At 29.5% G+C, this 18,728-nt stretch overlaps 1 pseudogene; it reads left to right on the forward strand.

Moving 5' to 3' along the window:
• LOC142318016 (TATA-binding protein-associated factor 172-like) overlaps positions 1–18,728 on the forward strand; it is a 132,605-nt pseudogene that overhangs the window by 76,099 nt on the left and 37,778 nt on the right.

Here is an 18,728-nt window from a genome sequence, read left to right on the forward strand (position 1 = left end):
TTTCTAGTATTGTTAATACAAAGTTTAATTTAGTACACATTCTAAATTATAGTTACATAAGTTATATTTTTCAATTTAGTGGTTGTCAATATCTTTTCCAGTACCTTGTTTTATAAATTTAAAATGCATACAAGTTTTAAAACTCTGAATAGAAGAGTTTACTCTTCACAAAATGTGAATACCTTACTATTTCTGTTCCTTCACCTGATGAAAAATTATCATATATGCATATATCAACTGATTCAGGCTTTAATAAGATTTCAAGCCCATCGAGCTGATCTAGTGGTTAACTTGTCATCGCAAATCAATTGTTTAACAGCTTATTTTCCAAGTTGGAGGTTCCAAGGTTCAAATCCTAGTAAAAGTTAGTTGCTTTTATATGGATTTGAATACTAGACAATGTATACTGGTGTAGTGGTTGGGGTTCAATCAACCACATGTCTCAGGAATCCTCGGCTTGAATCTGTATAAGACAACACCTCATCTAGATTAGAAACAAGCTAACCACTAGACCAGCCCAGCAGGTTGAATTTTATATCTATGTAATTTTTTTTATTATTTAGGATTTTTGTGTCATTTAGATTGTCACCTAAACCTTTCTGACTGGAGATAATAAGAATTTAAATTATTTTTTTATTAAAATAAATACAAGCAAGTTACAAGTAAAATTATTGTAGAAAAATGAGACAAAAATTATAAATAATGAAATATTTTCAAATGATAAGTTAAGGAGATAAATAAACATTTATAATTAATAAATGTAGTAAGTATGTCCATAAGTGTGAAGTATGTATTCATTCAAATGTATTGGGGGGCTAATATCAAACAAATGATTACTTAATCATTTGCTTGATTTTTGATATTGTTAGAAAGCTCAAACAAATATTACTTATTTTTACTTATTTTCATAAAATTATTATTAATTTTATATAAAAAATTATTTACCATATTGAATGTCCAATTTTTATGTTCTTGGATGTTTTTGTAAATGCATAAATTATTACACTATATTTTATTTCTTCAGTAAAAATATTACTTTCATTGTCAGAAATATCACTTTGTAAATTAAGTTTGATTCACAAAAATACTAAATATTAAAAAAAAAAATTAAAAATATTTGACAGATAGCCAACAAAACAATAAACAAAATAAACAATAGTAATAGTAAACAAGGATAATGCTTAAGTTTTATTTTACCACTTGTAGTAAGTTAATGGATTTTAGTTCTACATACCTCCAGAATACAGGTAAAACTCCATCATTTGTTTTCTTTAATAAATTACAGAAACAGAACAATATTTTTTTTTATTAATGAGATTTGATTTTTATAATTAAAGATAAAGTAATTTTGTAAGGTGTACCTGAATATTCTGAAGCTTTATTGGAAATATTGGACATCTCTACTATTTTATCTAAATAATACTGCTTATGTCTACTGACTAATTTTTGTTTCAATTTCACAGTTATCCATTAACCCCTTAATGGTTCTTTATTTTAACAGAAAATCATATTATTATACCCTTTTGTTTTCACTAAATCTTTGTTATTTTGCCCATGTTTTTTACACATTTTTTATTTATGCAATGAAATATGACAAAAAAAAACTAATTTAAGGACCTATTTATTTACTTTTACTCATGCAATGTAAAAAATAATATTTAAAAGTTCATTTATATCATTATCATTTACATGTGATGAATAGGCCATTTTTTACTAATAAACATCACTTAACAATACCTTATTGTCATTTCAATAGCATTGTAAAACATTAGTAATTAATTCAAGTAGTAACACAAAGATCATTTAATCATATAAAAAATTCAAGATTGTTTACTCACACAGTCAGTAACTCTGTTATTTCATATTTACATATGTCACATCCACAGACACAAACGGTTAGAGTTAAAAATATGACTGAAAATTACACAAAAATAATAATAAAATTATAGAAACAATAAATTACACAAAGAAATAATAAAACTAACACATATGTAACTTAAGGAATGATCAAAACAACGAAAACAAATGCATGATGACAACTGTTCAATAACAGCTTGTTATGAAACAAGACATATAGAATAGAGAGCCAATATGCTACTAGCACGTCACTGTTAAATTAGCGTAAAAATGGAACTAGACCCACACACATTGCAGTAACTCGTCAAAAAACAGAATAAAATGGCTCAATTCATAATGATAAAATATTTCTTCAGAGACACTTTTCAGCAAAAAAGTGGATGATGAATTATTTTGTCAAGGACAATTTTTATCAGGGTAGTTAATGATGAGTTATCTCATTAAAAACTGGTAAGAGGTAAAATACCTGATTGATGATAACTGTTTTATCAATAAAAATGCAGATTTAGTTTTAAATTTTAATTTGTGTGCCATTTTTTGACATCTTATATTTATACATTTATTTTACTACCTTTAAGCATAGCCCTTCTTTCTTGGAATTAGTCTTTTTTGATAATCTTTCTTGAAATAAATGTAAGAATTATGCCAAACACTGTTCACATCTTTAAAAATTTGATATCATTATCATCAGTTATTTATCAAATAATTTTTTTTATGATTTTAGTTCTGGTTAAAAATATTGTCAGTTTATTAATGCATCACTAATTTTTTAGATGGAGGAGTTGCATCAGCTATGGTTAGAAGATGTATCTCTAAGATTAGTTTGTGTTCTTGCATTGGATAGATTTGGTGATTTTGTTTCTGACCAAGTTGTTGCTCCAGTCAGAGAAACGTGCTCTCAAGTTTTAGGTCAGTAAATAAAACTCAGTTGGGAAGTTTAAAATAAGCTTTAATAAATCTTTATCTATCTATTATCTGTAACCAAATGTGTTAAAAGGAAAATAATCTATACTACAGTTGTTAATTGGTACCAATCAGCATCACAATTTGCATGAAATAGTTATCAAACAATTTGTTTTAATTACATTAAAACTCTTAGTATATAACAATTGATACATGATACATAATACATATATCAATACATGATATTGATACATAATGGCAGACAGTTGATGCCATTTTCTGCCCAAAAAGCAAAATTGTTTCAAACCCACAAAGTGAAATATTGAAAGCTGTGATTAAAATAGAAAACATGCATAAAAAATTATTTTTATGAAAGATTGAATAAAATTATTAAAAATTGTCATAAAAATATTTTATAATTAAAATACATTTGAAGATAAGTGTAATAATCAATAACCATTAATAGGTAATGTAAATGTTGTAAGCAAATATAAATTTAGTTTCTGATAATTATTTAGCGATATTGTTCAAAAGCACTGAAAAAATCAAAAGAAATGATACGCATATTTTATATTAAATTAATAAATTTGATTATCGATTTCACTAACTTTTTTTAAAATTTATTTATTTTCATTTTGATGAAACTCATATGCAATGGCCTATAAGTTACACTGGTTACAAGCCATTTAAAAATTAAATAATGAAACAGAATTAAATAGATTTAATATTTGTGAAGCCAACTTATACTCATTTGCTGGCTAAAGAATTGTGCTGTTAGTCGTATGGTTTTTCTTCTTGCATTTTTTTTTTGTAATTAAAATCATGCATGCAATAGTCTCTTGCTTCAGATGATCAGATGCCACTTTCTACATACTGTATTTTATTACTAAACTTGTGGTAATAAAAATTTTGTTTGTCATATTATAGAATAAAAAACCAAACTTTGGCTTATTTCAGGGAATCCAAAATCCGAGGCACTGACTTCTTATTTAATTTACTTAAAGGAAATTTTTAATTGAGGAACAATTCTTGTATAATATTTATAATATTATTTGTCTTCTCTTTTTTCTTCCTAAATAGATTTTTAGCAATCGACCCCCAAAGGGGAAGACTTGTGTTGATCCCAGTCTCCACATCACCCTCTCCATTCCTAGCCCTGATGGGATTTTCTGGAGGTCATCTTTTAGACCTAAACCTGATAACACAGTCATCATTTTGGCCTCTGTCATGATACCACTGATGCAAATGTCTTGGCAAACATTTCAATCGTTGTTTTTACACAACTTACTACTGCCTTCATATAGCCTCTTGCAACCTCAACCAGCTACCATAACTTATAACCCTCAACTATCAAATTAACCGATTCACAGAAGTCTGATCCCTGCACTTTCCTCTAACACCAAATGTTTCACACTATAATGTTTCCTATATCTAACTTCAATTAGAGTGCACTCTTGAGACTTGATTGAGTCTAACGCCAAAAATATTATCCCCATATCAACAAAACAAGTATTGATGGAAACAACAATAATTTTGTCCTACAATTACTCTTAAGTCCTCTTGATTTACTTAAAAATCAAGAAACAGATTCACAAATTTAATGATCTAATAAAACATAGCCTATCTCTGCTCTGGTACACTTTTGGGAGCGAGATTAATGCCTACACCCTCCCATATCGCAGCTCCATCACAGAGTACTCTGCAAATCTATTCTCATCCTAACAGTGAATATCTCAGCTAACTGGGGCTTGATGCCAAAACACCTGCATTGACAAAGTAAGTTCTCAGGCAGCCAGCCTCCCAGGTTGCTATTCTATCTATTCATTTATAATAGCATCATACCTTCTTAGCCATCCTCCTCAGGGCTAAGAATCTAAGGAAGCCAGCAATTATATTCCATCAATTTTGGTTTTCCAGTGTTCTTGCAGATCAAAACCAGAATTGATCCTCGCAAGCTCTCTAGCTCCTTTGGTGGGGCAGATGTATAAGTCATGGTGCACATCATAAGCCTGAATCAATCAAACCAGATCTGGCCTACCTATCTCGAAAAGCACCATGTTTAGAAAGAAACTGTAAAATGCTGATTGGAGGAAATTCACCTAACTATCTGCATACTTTTCACGTCAGGAAAAATACCATACATGTAATGGTCATTGGACAATTCAGTCCACCTGACCTACCATAAATGGAAACCTTGGTCGTCTATTTCTTTTATGCGCCCAGGGTAAGTTGTCCTACCTTCTTGCCATCATAACATAATTGGTGCTCAGTTGCAACGATATCAATAGAAATAACAAGGACTGTCTCTCGAGAAACAGTCTTGTAGGTACCAATCACAGATAGCAATAAGAGAACACTGGGCTGTCAACGAAATATTCCTATAACATTTGTAGCTCATTCAATGATCCCAAACAAGTGCATACAGCATTATAGCTTTGCATACACTCTTATATAGAACACGAATGGTTCTAAAATAAGCTCCCGATCGGGATGAATGCTCTCCGAACACTGAAGAAAGCAGAACAAACTTTTTTGGCAGCGCATTGAAAGTGCTCCTTGAATAGAAAATTCTCATCAAGGATAACATCTAAATACTTCAGCAGCAGGACATACCTAATTCGATCTCATGCAACTGATACAAGAGATCGTTGTATAACAGTTAGCCTGCCCTTCAGCAACATCATCGTTATTTTCTCTGGACTAAACTGCATCTTATGTTGCAAACTCCATAACAGGAGTATCTTGCAAGCCTGGGCTTCCCTAAATTCAATCTCGTACCTCAAATCTCCTTTAACCAGCGAAAGCCCATCATCCACATATGCAATGATATTGCATCCACTTGGTAGGCTCAACCGCATCAAAGAATTGAATTCAACAACCCAGAGCAGAGGTCCTAAAACACCACCCTGCAGACAACCTTTAGATAGTGTTTTTCCTACTTATGAGATAACGTCCTGATTGCTAAAATAACTATATAACACATTCAGCTTATTCTGCATACAATCATGTTTCTGCAGCTGAAATAGGAAAGAGGGTCACCGCTAATTATTAAAAGCCCCTGATATGTTCAAAAAGATACCTGAGACATAGTCACTGGAAGAAACAATGTTGATAATAGTATCTTTCATGCCCCTGCCTGGGCGAAAACCACATTGTTTATCCTTCAACAACTTTCTAAAATTCAGTCTATTAATAATATGAAGATACAAAACCTTCTCAAAAATTCCTCAAAAAATTTGCCAATTCCTCCTTTAAAGTTGGCCTTAATGTCATGAAATTTCTCCTTTTTCTACAGCTAAAGAAAGCTTTGAAAAGGAGGTGATTTTTGCTCAATTACTAAAATTTCATACTAATAATAAACATTTGAGGCTTTTGAAAAACTGCTTTCTAGTAAAATTTAAATCAAACAGATGATTGTGTAAGTGTGTGAAGTTGTAAAGAGAAAACTGAATAGAATAAATTCCAAAAGATCAGATGATGCAATAAAAAAAGATTTTCCACCAATTTATGAATTAAATTACATCTCCTAGATATCTAATTTAAAAATCCAGTTTTTTTACTTTCATGTATGTGTGCACTTAACAGGTTCAGTTGTACATCTGATGAGTAGAGATGGTGTAGAAAAAGCGCTAAATGTATTAATGCAATTACTAAAACATACAGAATGGGAAGCAAGACATGGTGGACTTCTTGGACTTAAATATCTACTTGCTGTACGACAGGTATGGAAGTGTATTAAAATATGTTTGCAGTTACAATTTTTTTTTTCAGTTTGATGTAAAATAATTTTATGTTTATAACTAGCAACCCAGTTGCGGCTTCACCTGTACTATATGGTTGTTGGCATTTCCCGTGACGCTCAGGGGTGTTTAGCCAGCCAAGTCCAAACACCCTTCCCATCTGGAATGGAACACCCCCAGTGTTCATTAAACTCATGCTTGTGAGAATGTTAATGATAAATAAAAATTAAAGCCTCTTCAGTTTATAAAAAAATATCAACTGTATTGTAATTTCTTCAGAGCTACAGTTTGATCTGTACAAGAACCACTAATTGGTTTTTAGATTTCCCATTGCAGCTTTGCTCATGAAATACATAATCAGAATTGCAAACATAAAGTACCATCACAATGTTACCAAATCTCATGATTGATTAATGGTGGTAGCATAAAATGACAAAAATCTAAAAAAAAAAAAACAATTTATTTTTTAATTCATAAAAAATTAAAATTCAATACCCAAAAATGGTTTTTTAGATATTTATCTGAAGAGTATTTGCAAGCTCAAATCAAGTAAATATAATACTTGGAAATGGGGAAAATTTGCAAACATTATTCAACATTTGTTTTACCTTTCTTCAGCCAAACTAAGAAATTTCTCTTACTCCAAGAATCAGGTTGATAACTTCATTTGTTACCAAAAAAAGAGTAAATTTCATTATTACTCCATTCTAACCCTTTAAACTCTAAATTTCAAAAAATCCCTTCTTAGTTTGCACTTACACCATAAGAAGAACATATATCCAAATTTTCATTAATTAATCTTCAGTAATTTTTTCTGGGCGTTGATCATGAATCACTCTGGTATTTAAGTGAAAATTTTATAACATTTTTAATAAAATGTATGGAGTCATGTAATGTTTCCATAAAATGTATGCAGTGCTAGTCAGAAACCTGTAGTTTTTATGCCTATGCTGTACTCTAGCTGAGCTGGTTAATAAAATTTGGCATATTTTACATAAGGACTTATTCTGTCCCTATAAAATTCAAGATATTAATACATTTTGGGAACAAAACTACAAAAACTGCAAATTTCCGTGGAATTTTTTTACAGTTGATTAGTGAAAACCAAAAACTGACACCTAACACCTTGACAAGTGAGAAGCACATTTTCATTTATCAACACTTAATAACCAAAACTTCTGTTAATGGTCTCCCACAAAAGCCACAATACTTCATATGAAACGACTTAACAGTTCTGAAGATGTATGAAGTTATGCACAATCTTGGCATTAGCTATTATTGAACTTATACAATAGAGAAATTCTTATATTAGATACCAATTTAGTTCCTGAACTCATCATTTGGTAAATAAGGAATCATTGTTTTTTGTTTTTTTTTTATGAGATAGAACTATGAACTGCATCACACAAGTTCCAAAGTAGATTTATAGAATTTGGATTTATAAAATTTAGTCTTTGTGTTCTCAGTATGGGAACATTAATGCAATTCTCTAAATCAGGTGCTCTACAATTCAGGTGCTAAATCATTGAGTCCTGTTGGAAATGAATTCCTATGGAAATTCTGTAAAGAGCGACAGGCGAGTCTCAACAGACTTACTTAAATTACGTTAAAGTCAAGGCCATCTATAGATTTTTTTTTGGGGCACACAACAAAGATTCATTATTAGCACCTAGAAGCTACATTTCTATAATATACAAACTAGTTATGTAATAACAAACAGTAAATATCACAGATATATTAAATAAATAACAGAAATATAAAAAATAAAATCAAAAAGCACAATATTACAAGCAAAATAGTAAAAATCTTAAACACATTAAAACATTAAATATTTGAATGCAGAGCACAGTCTTAAGAAACAACAAGACATTGGATAACATTGTCATATTGTTCCATATAATACTTCGATGTTAGACCCTAATTTATATTTCCAACGAAGGTGGGCGTTTCTGTTTCTGCCAAACAAAAACAAACTGTTCTTTGAAAGAGAATTGTTTATACAAACTGTCATACAATTGTTTGTACAAACAGATTAATAATTCAACAGATTTATTAATCTGTTAGTATTCATGACTCATATTTCCATTACATTGCTAAACTGCATTTTGCATTTAAAAACAATTTGATTTTAATATTTTTCTTAATGCAATAGTTGCAGGATGTTAATATTAAAAAAAAATTATTGCCACTGTAATTTAAGTGCTTTTAAATATAAAATTTGTTCATATTTTAAAAATTAAATAAATGAAAAAATTTACTGTGTATTATATAATAATATGTTAGATGCCATAACCATAATGGTTGTAGATCTTTCCAGACCAAAGTTACTCCCAAAAACTTTACAGAAATTATCAAGAATAATGAACACCTACTCTAGGCTTGCTAAGGATAGTACAGAATGAAGCCTGATGGCTTTTCACAGCTGAACACACTGTTGCATATCAGTACATCAAGTCACTGAAATCTAAATGATGTTCAGCCCTACAGTCATCACCATTTTTCCATCATCACAGTCTAGCCATAATCATCATTACTCAGAAAGAGAAAGGAACTAAGTAGTTATACCTTAGAAGCTTTTTATCATATTTATTGAAAGAATGTGACATTGTAAAGCAACAAGTAGATGTGTGAAACACATCCTACCTGTGGGAAACAATGCATTACATCATCTTCACTAAGTAATTAAGTGACCGATAAAATTTATTTTTTGCAGGTCTGTTATAGTATAAATTATTATGATTTAAAGATGTTTATTATTTATAATATAAATAAAATAAACTTTTTTTTTAAACATTTTATTAAAAACGTTTTAGTAAAACTCATTTTATATTAACGATTAAAGATGCATATTCAGTCTCATTTTACTTTTCATGTAAATTTTTAAATATTTAAATAATGAATATCCGTAAATAAATCATGATTTTCAAGACGGGACCCTTCATTCCACCCCACTTAGATCCTCCCCACCTGTAATGTTACGATCTACCATTTCCGTTTCTCTTTTATTTTACTTAAGCTTGTGCTTAACTATAAATACCTTTTTTTTACATTATATCTTTTTGTTCTATAAAAGTTATAGAGTTGTTTTCCCTTAATTTTATTCAGTAAAAAATTGTTTTTTAGTATATTTCATTGGTTGTATGTTTTTAACACTTAAAATGTAATGTTTTGCTGTTTTCTATTAAGATCTCTTCAACACTTTTTTTAACTTTATTTTTTAATAAAGTTTTGCTTTATTAGATTAACTTCTTTCTGTAAGCTTTGTGCTCTGAAGTAGAAATTAAAAGATATACTTATATCGAAAATTTTAGTAGAGGTAATTTTAAATTATCACTGCTTTTGCTTCGTTATCGAATTACAATGTTAAGAATTATTAAAAAAAAATTATATTTTTGTTTGAAGTTAATTTTTTTTTACCTTCATTTTGTTGATATCATTTGTTGCCTGTGATCTGACGATCTTAAACCATCAAAATTTGTGGTCTCATTAAAAAACAAGCTTCTGATTATGTAAAGTCATCATCAGTTAACATTCTTTATAAGAAAATCAGTGGGCGATAGGAGCATACATAAGCATACATAATAAAATTAATTGAAAGCATGCCGAAGCTAATCCATAAGTTATTTAAACTAAGGGGATTTATTAATAAAATTCATCCAAAGTAATAGTTTGCCAAAGATGAAATGCTTGGAAGCTAAAATTGCTGGCCTTTTTTTACCATTTACTTATGTTTCAGGGAATTGTGCTATTTTTAAGTACGTAAAGTAATTTAAAATAATTATAATCATTCCATCGTATACTCATAAAACATACAGTAGAGGCTTGATACTTGTACAGAATATTTTTTCTGTAATTTTCTGTAACGGCTCCATTTCTCATACTGTAACAGTGGAACATTTATTTATAGAGAAATAGATTAGTTGTTTTCAGAAAATATAACATACATTCTATAACAAGATGTTACAGAGTGCCAGAACATTGCTATTGTTATTTTTTTCTTAAAATACTTATGAATAGTATTATCTACAAAGCATAATCCTAGTTTTGTATGTTCCATAAAAGAGTAGATAAAATTTGAAAAACTTAATGTATAATTAAAAAACTAAAAAGTTATAATACTATTCATGCATAATTCATACTTTGTTGTACTTAGAGAAAAATGTTTAAGTATTTATTTTTTTAGGATCTCATGGAAACACTGTTGCCGATAGCATTTCCATCGGCTCTAACTGGTTTGAGTGATGAAGTAGATGATGTGGGTGCAGTTGCTGCATCTTCTTTAATTCCAGCGGCGTCAACGCTAGTCTCTAAATTACCTCATGAAATACCAGTTATTGTTAAATGTTTATGGGATCTTTTAGCTGACCAGGATGAATTAGCTGCTGCTTGCAATAGTTTTATGGGTTTACTAGCTGCATTACTCAATATACCTGCAACTAAAGATATGATCAGGTAATTTCATAATTATATTTTGATTCTGATAATATATATTTATTTTTTCATTTTAATTTACACAGCACTCTTAGGAATTAAAAGATTTTATACATAAAATTGTATAAAATCAATTATTCAGTACATAGTAGTGTAACAACATTCTATTTCATTTGATATTATTGTAAGTAACAATAAATTGTAAGAGTGTGTATTTCTCATAAAAAGATACTTTGCTAAACTATTTTTTGGTTATTTTAGTAAATTATTGAGAGAATCAACTGCATGCTCATTAATAAAGCCACTAATAAATTCAGCAGCACACATACATCAGTGTAACTGTATCCAATGTTTTTAATTTTAAAGATAAATAGGAATTTTTTTATTAATCTGGAATTTTACTGTACTTTACACCCTTCAATTTCTAAGTTGCTAGATCCTGAGCATTCCAGGTGTGGCACAGCCTTGTGGTTTAAGGAAATGTTCTTCCTTATATTATTAACAATTTAGACACAAATAATATGAATTGACAATAAAATGGCATTGGGATAACAGGGACAAAATTGATTATGTCATTATTGCACATGGATACTGCTGAAAACTATTAAATTTGGAAAAATACCAAATTCCCATGATACCTATCTAGATAATCAATCGATGAGAGAACTTGGATGAAAGAATAGATCTACCAACCAAGGACTTTAAACACCTTTGAAGATTTAGATAGTTTTACCAGACTGAAGTTTTAGAGACTGAATAGTTTGTATAAGGATGATATTGCTAAAAAACAAAAATAAAATCAGAAGATATAAATTTTATGAAGTTAGATATTTTAAGTTAAAAATTGTGTAACTTACAAATACGATATAATGTTCTTGACATTTTCTTAAGAAAATAAATAAAAATATTTCATTTGCAGGCAGTATATTTCTGTTTTTTAATAATATAAATTGTATATGTTTTTGAGGGACTTCTTTTTTATGGTAATTGTGAATTAGTAATTAAAATTATCTTTCAATTTTTATTGATTTTATACTTATTTGTTTATTTATCACTATCCTGAACCACTTCTTTATAATTTAACTAATATTTTTTGTTATTCTGTATCGTCTTAGACCTCTTTGCATTGATTGATTTCACACACTCTGTAATTTTTTATTATTTTGATTGATTTTTTTTTATAAATAATGTTTTTTTTTTTGAATTTTATTTTAGTCCAGATCAACTAGTCGTATCAAGACTGTGGCCATTTCTAATGCATAATGCTTCATCTGTCCGTCGTGCAACACTTCAAACATTATTAACATTAACGTCATCTAAAGGTACTGCATTGTTATGGGATTATAATATTTTACAAGAAGCTTTACGTTATATTTATCAAAGAGCACTTATAGAACCAAATTTGGATCTCGTGGAAAAAGTTAGTAATCTAATTTATCAATAAATTTATTTACTTTTTTAGTGGTTTAAGTTATACAATAGTGAAATTATAAAAGAGTTATTTGTAATGTTACCATCAATGGCGCAGTGTGTTTATAATGTAGCCTGAACAATTATAAATTTACAGTAAAAACTCCCCTTTAATTTCATAAATTATATTTTTCCTGTAGCCAGCATTACAGATGTTAGCTATAAAAAGTGATGAAATTTCATAACTGTTCTCTGTTCACATTCATTGCAGTACTTTCATTAAAATTTGGTTAATTTGTAAAAATCACTTTCTTTTATGCTTGCCTGTATATTTATTATGCTAAAAGTACATAATTTAGTTTAATGGGTGTACGAATATGTAAAACTTTTTAAGAACTGGATCTTATTAATTAACTGTGTATTTAATAGAACTATTGCTAACCATGGATGGAAACATTTTACTAATTTGCAAAATTGTAGTGCAGGTATTTTAGTAAGTACAAACAACTTAGAGAAACAGTTTTGAGATTTTATTGAATTAATTAGTTGTAGTTATTGAAGAGTTAGATTTTATCATATACTTCTGTAACAGTTTTGATGAATATTTTGTTAACCTCATCTTTACCTCAGATCAACACAAAAGATTAGAGCTTCTAATTATTCTGAGAGCTATTCTCTTTAAAGCTATACTTATTACTTTCTCTTTTTTTATATTAAGCACTTAAGCATACAAGATGTTTGGTTTCAAATAAAATGTGCTTCCTTCCGTTAGGACTACGGATGAATTCAAAGAAGAGTTTTTGCCTGTATGAAAAAATCTGTATACAACTTTTCACAACAGACTGGTGTAAAATACACATCTTGCTGTAATTATTCATGATTTAAATTTGAAAATACATCTTTTATCAACTCTTTCTATTTAGCCTCCAGAACCACCATAAGGTATTACTATAGAGGATGATATGTATGAATGTAAATGAAGTGAAGTCTTGTATAGTCTCAGGTCAACCATTCCTGAGATGTGTGGTTAATTGAAACCCAACCACCAAAGAACACCAGTATCCTCGATCTAGTGTTCAAATCCGTATTAAATTAACTGCCTTTACTAGAATTTGAATCTTAGAACCCTCGACTTCGAAATCAGCTGATTTGTGATGATGAGTTAACCACTAGATCAGCCCGGTGGACTTATCTTGTATCAACTGTCAACACTAAAGAAAACATACAAACCAAAATGTCTTAATTAATGGAACTAGCTTCTCAAAAACATTATTGATAAACAGATAAACCTGATGCTATATTTCACATCAGACAAAGCATGATTTCATTTACCTGGGCATTTTAATTCACTAGCATGCATTTCTACAGTTTTTACAAAAGAACAAACTGTCATAAGCATGGCATCTTTGTTCCTCATATATATGTAGTTGCGATTTTTTTCCTTCGGGGCTATTTGAAGTATTGAGTTTATGAAAGATCCTCGTACTGTCAATGAACTGAAGATGGAACATTCAGCAAGAAGTCGATGCCATTGACAAAGTTTTGTGTCTGATGATTCTCAATATGATCATTTTTTCACAAAAGTACATTACTGTTTAGGGCACTCGCTTCAAATATCCTTTGTAAAAATAAGATGTATATCTAACTTTTGTTAATGTAAATACAGAATTTAATTGATTTTACAATTTTATTTTTGTTATTTCATTTATAAAATATTATATGTTGCAACTCTTTTAATCTGTAGCCATTTCGTTTTAAGTTGCTCACCTTGTATGTGTTTTATTAAAAACATATTTTTTAGAAATTAAGATGTACGAGGGCTATTTTTTAAGTAAAGTCTGATCAGCTGTAGCTATGTAAATTTTGCATGACTGTTGAAAAGCACATGCACCAGGCTCTCAGCATACCTTGTGGAAATGCAGATGCCATTTGCAGTTATAGCATCACTGTGTATGGTTGTGTTGTAAAGTTAAAATATTTCAAATAATTAAGTGGCCTGCAGCCCCTTTCAGTAGCAGACATGCATCACCAAATATGTGAGGCTTATGGGCCTCACATATCTATACATGAGCTACATCAAAGTGCATAAATGGGTAAAACTGTTCAAGGATGGGTGGAATAATGTCCATGATGAACTGCGATCAGCCCAATTTGGTGCATGAAGTTGACACAAAAATTCATGAAGCGATTCACAATTTCGTCTTTGTCGCTGACATTCTCAAAAGTTTCAATGTCAGTGCTATATTATTATTGAAATCTTGCAGTTCAAAAAACTGTGCTCATGATTGGTTCCCAGGCTGCTCTCTGAAGAACACCAAAAAAAGGTGAATAGATAGTGCTTTAACACTTTTGATCCAGTACAGTGAGGAAAGAGTTGAACTTTTGAACCACATTGTCATAGGAGACGCGCCATGGGTTTCTCACATCACTCCAGCATCAAAGTGGCAGTCAGTGGAATGGCAACACAACATCTCCAGTCAAAGTGAAAGCTAAACAGACAATGTCAACACGCAAGATTATGGCAACAGTGTTTTGGGATAGACTAGATGCCCTGTTATTTGATTTTACGCCCAAAGGACAACAATAAACTTAGCTGTGTATTGTGAGACATTGACGAAGCTTTGGCATGCCATACATAAAAAGCAAAGTGGCCTACTGTCATCTGGAGTTTTGTTGTTGCCTGATAATGCATGTCACATTCTACTGCACAAACTCTAGAGTTAATCAGATCTTTTGGATGGGATCAAATAGATTACCCACCGAACTGCCCGGATCTTGTGTTAAAGAGTTATTACCTTTTCTGCTACCTGAAGGAGTTTCTCGGCAGTCAGAGGTGACACCGGTGAAGAAGTGAAAACAACCGTTGAAAAATGGTTGTCTTCACAGGTTGCGATGACATGGGCATAAACAATTTAGTAAAACGCTATGATAAATGTTTAAACAAACGAGGTAACTATGTAGAAAGGTAATGTAAAGTGTAAAGATTGAGTGAAATAAAAAACGTTTTTTGACAATCTTTAGTAGTTTTGTTTTATTAAAAACACAGACCTTACTTAAAAAATAGCCCTCGCATATCAGTTTCTTATATCAGTGGTAAGCAAACCTTTCTGTATTTTATTTCTTTTTAAATATATTTTAATCATACATTTTAATGAAGCTGAAGCACAATATGAAAAAAGAGAAAGTAATAATAATAATATTAACCAGTAAAGTACTAAACTTACTTAACCATTAAAGTATTATCTACAGAACTAATTTTACCACCTTAAAATTAGTTCTGCAGATAATTATATTCTACTACTAGGATGTAATTTGCTAGGTTATTTATTTTATGGTTTTATTTGAAGTGGGTTACTGCTAAGTTCTTAGGTTTTTCCGTAGTTTTATTATGAAAGATTTAGCTACTAAAAAATAAAGCTTTATTAAAATTACTAATTTATTTTTATATTAATTATTCTCAGTCTGTTTATTTATTTTGTTTTTTTCAGGTATGGAATAATCTGGTTGTTAATAGTAAACTGGATAATTTATTAATGGCATCTTGTCCATTTGTTAGTACATGGTTATGTCTAGCCATGCAGCCATTTAAAATACCATATGATCCATCTTTACTTATTCATGCAAAAACCACTGCCAGGGTAAGTGTAATCATTTTAGCTATACCTTGAAAAAATGTTAAAATATCATTCTTAAATTTCTTAATAAAAGGTTATGTTTATGACAAATTACAAATTTTAATTTATTTTTCAGGATCAAAAAGTTAGAAATCGTAATAGAACATTTCATACTTTAGAAACAGTTGGTCTCACACCAAACTGTGAGATTAAACATTTCATTGGTGGTTCTGAAACAACTCCAATTGCAATACGAGAAAAAAATGCTGTTTTAGCTAGATGTATGGCTTCAAGAATGCATGGTTAGTTCACTTAAATAATTATTTGTTTTCTATTGGTTATAAGCATGACCAGTAATTCTTAAATAGAACTATTCATAAATATAAGCTTATTCTTAAATACGATTGTTGTTGTTATTATTATTACTATTATTATTAAGACTAGTTTTTTCCATTTTGCTGTGTCATGATAAAATGATTGTATGAATGACAATCACTTTCATAGGTACTGCAAAAAATATTAGATGGCTTAATTCTTAGAATAATGAAAAGGGAAATGCAGAAAAATCATGCCTTAAAGAAATTAAAATAGTTTTAATACAAAATTAAGATTATATGTTTAATATTATATGAAATTTAAACCACCAAAACACAGTAAATAGATAAGTTAAACTTACCACATTAATCCAACAATTGATCTTCGCAGAATCCCACATCTTCAGCTGGTATTTAATTCTATAATTACATTAAAAATAAATTGTTGTAAATTTTGAATTTATGAGAAGCAGACTTTGCATATTTATCCATAATAATTTCAAATTTTATAAAACAGTAACATTTTTGACAAAAATGTCATTTATTGATGTGAAATATGGGCACTTAAGAAAAGGAAAGGTTGCATGGTATTTGAAATGTGGGCCTGGAGAAGATTAATAATACAAGCAAAATGAAAAATTAAGAAATAATGGGTAGAAAAAACTACAGAATATGAATGCTTAACTGGCTGAGACATATGTTTAGAGAAGAAGAATTGATTAAAACAGTCACTAAAAGGATCATCAGGGTAGAAGGTATAAAAAAGAAAGGCCAACAAATAGTAAAAATTTTATCTAAAAGGAAATTGTAACTGTTATGGTAGAAGGAACCTGCCTCAAGGAGATTATTATGATAATGAAAGCCACACTTAAGCTACACTGCAAAAGAAATTTTCTACCTGCATTTATGAAATAAAACAAATGGTTAAAAACTATAAAATTATACAATCTTGCTATGAGTGTCAAATTTAAAAATCTGCATTGTAAAATAGCATTGAATTGTTAAAGTAGACGTATTACACTGTTTTATTTTTGAGTTTCTGTTGTTTAAATATAGATAGAAATTTTTTTTAATGCTTCCTAGTTTTTCCTTTTTCTTTCATTTTTGTTTTTAAGTAAATAACAAACAGAAACTTCAGCCATGCAACTTGTAAGAAGTATAAAATGACTGTTAGATTCCTTCTTTAAGAATTTATTTTTCCTTTTAAATAATTTTCTTCAAATTTTAATTTGTTTTTATTGAGGACATATTTTACGGTTTGTTTTTTTCTTCTGCAGGTAAAAAACTGATTCTGTGTAGAATCTGTTTAACAAAATTTGATCATTGGTCACTTCTATAGAAATCACTGCCTTATGGTAGTATGTGAATTATATAAAATTACTTACATAAAAAATTATGAAAATAGACAGTATATGAAATATGTGGCTAAAGGTATGCTTTACAAAGAATTGCACCCCAAAAAAAATCAACATATGAAAGTTATAGTTTAAAAAAAAAAGATTTGTTACTGCCTGAATTAAAAATTTAGTGTATACTTGGCCCAGCCAATGTATGAGCTTGTGATGTCACAAGCAGCATGTGTATTACTACTCGGCCTGAAAACATCAACTCCCTCATATGAAATTGAAGTATTACTTATTATCATACGTACTCTTAATAACTATCAGATAGATAGTTTCAGTTTTACACCATTTGAAACTAACTCTTTCAAAATAACAGCTAAAGTTGCCTTTAAAATCAATAGATGACTGAAGTTCTTGCTTTATTTTTTTTTAAAGTACGTAATTCATTCTTCTTTGAATGAAATCCATTAACTGTTTTTTTAACTACACCTAAATCAAAACTGTCCAGTCCACTGACAGGTTTCAAATGTCGTTTATATTTTTTTGGCTTGCTAAAAGAACATGATTGAGATGTTGACTGAAGAATCATGTCTTTTTTTTCTCTTCAGAGTTTTTGAACCTGTGTTCTTGATATCCCACAAGCAGCAGCAGTTCTTTCTTTGCATTTTTGAATGCCAATTATATGTTTGTCATCAATTAATTTACCTACTTTTAGAGCTTCTGTTTTCATAAAATCATAAATGTTATTGATAATTTCATGTATTTGACTACAAAGTTTTTTTTTCTTAACCGCAGATTTAAATTCTGCCATAACAAACTGCACTAACTCATGTACAAAAATAAAACAAAAAATAATATATTACAAAAAAATTCGAAAAAAATGAATAATTATAAAATATTATGACTCCACAAAAACACTATCTGAATACCTTCACTGAACACAATATAAACTGGACTGAAGTGTGTTTCTTTATACAAACATTGTGTACTATGAATGGTGGATCTAAGTGTAATCGTGATGAAAGACATCATTTCTAACTGCATGTTAAAATTTTTGTAGGCCTGTACATAATATCAATCAGAGCATTAGTCATTCGTTAAGGAATTGTTATTGTT

This window comes from Lycorma delicatula, chromosome 1, assembly GCF_047948215.1.
Source record: "Lycorma delicatula isolate Av1 chromosome 1, ASM4794821v1, whole genome shotgun sequence".
Classification (NCBI taxonomy): Eukaryota; Metazoa; Arthropoda; class Insecta; order Hemiptera; family Fulgoridae; genus Lycorma; species Lycorma delicatula.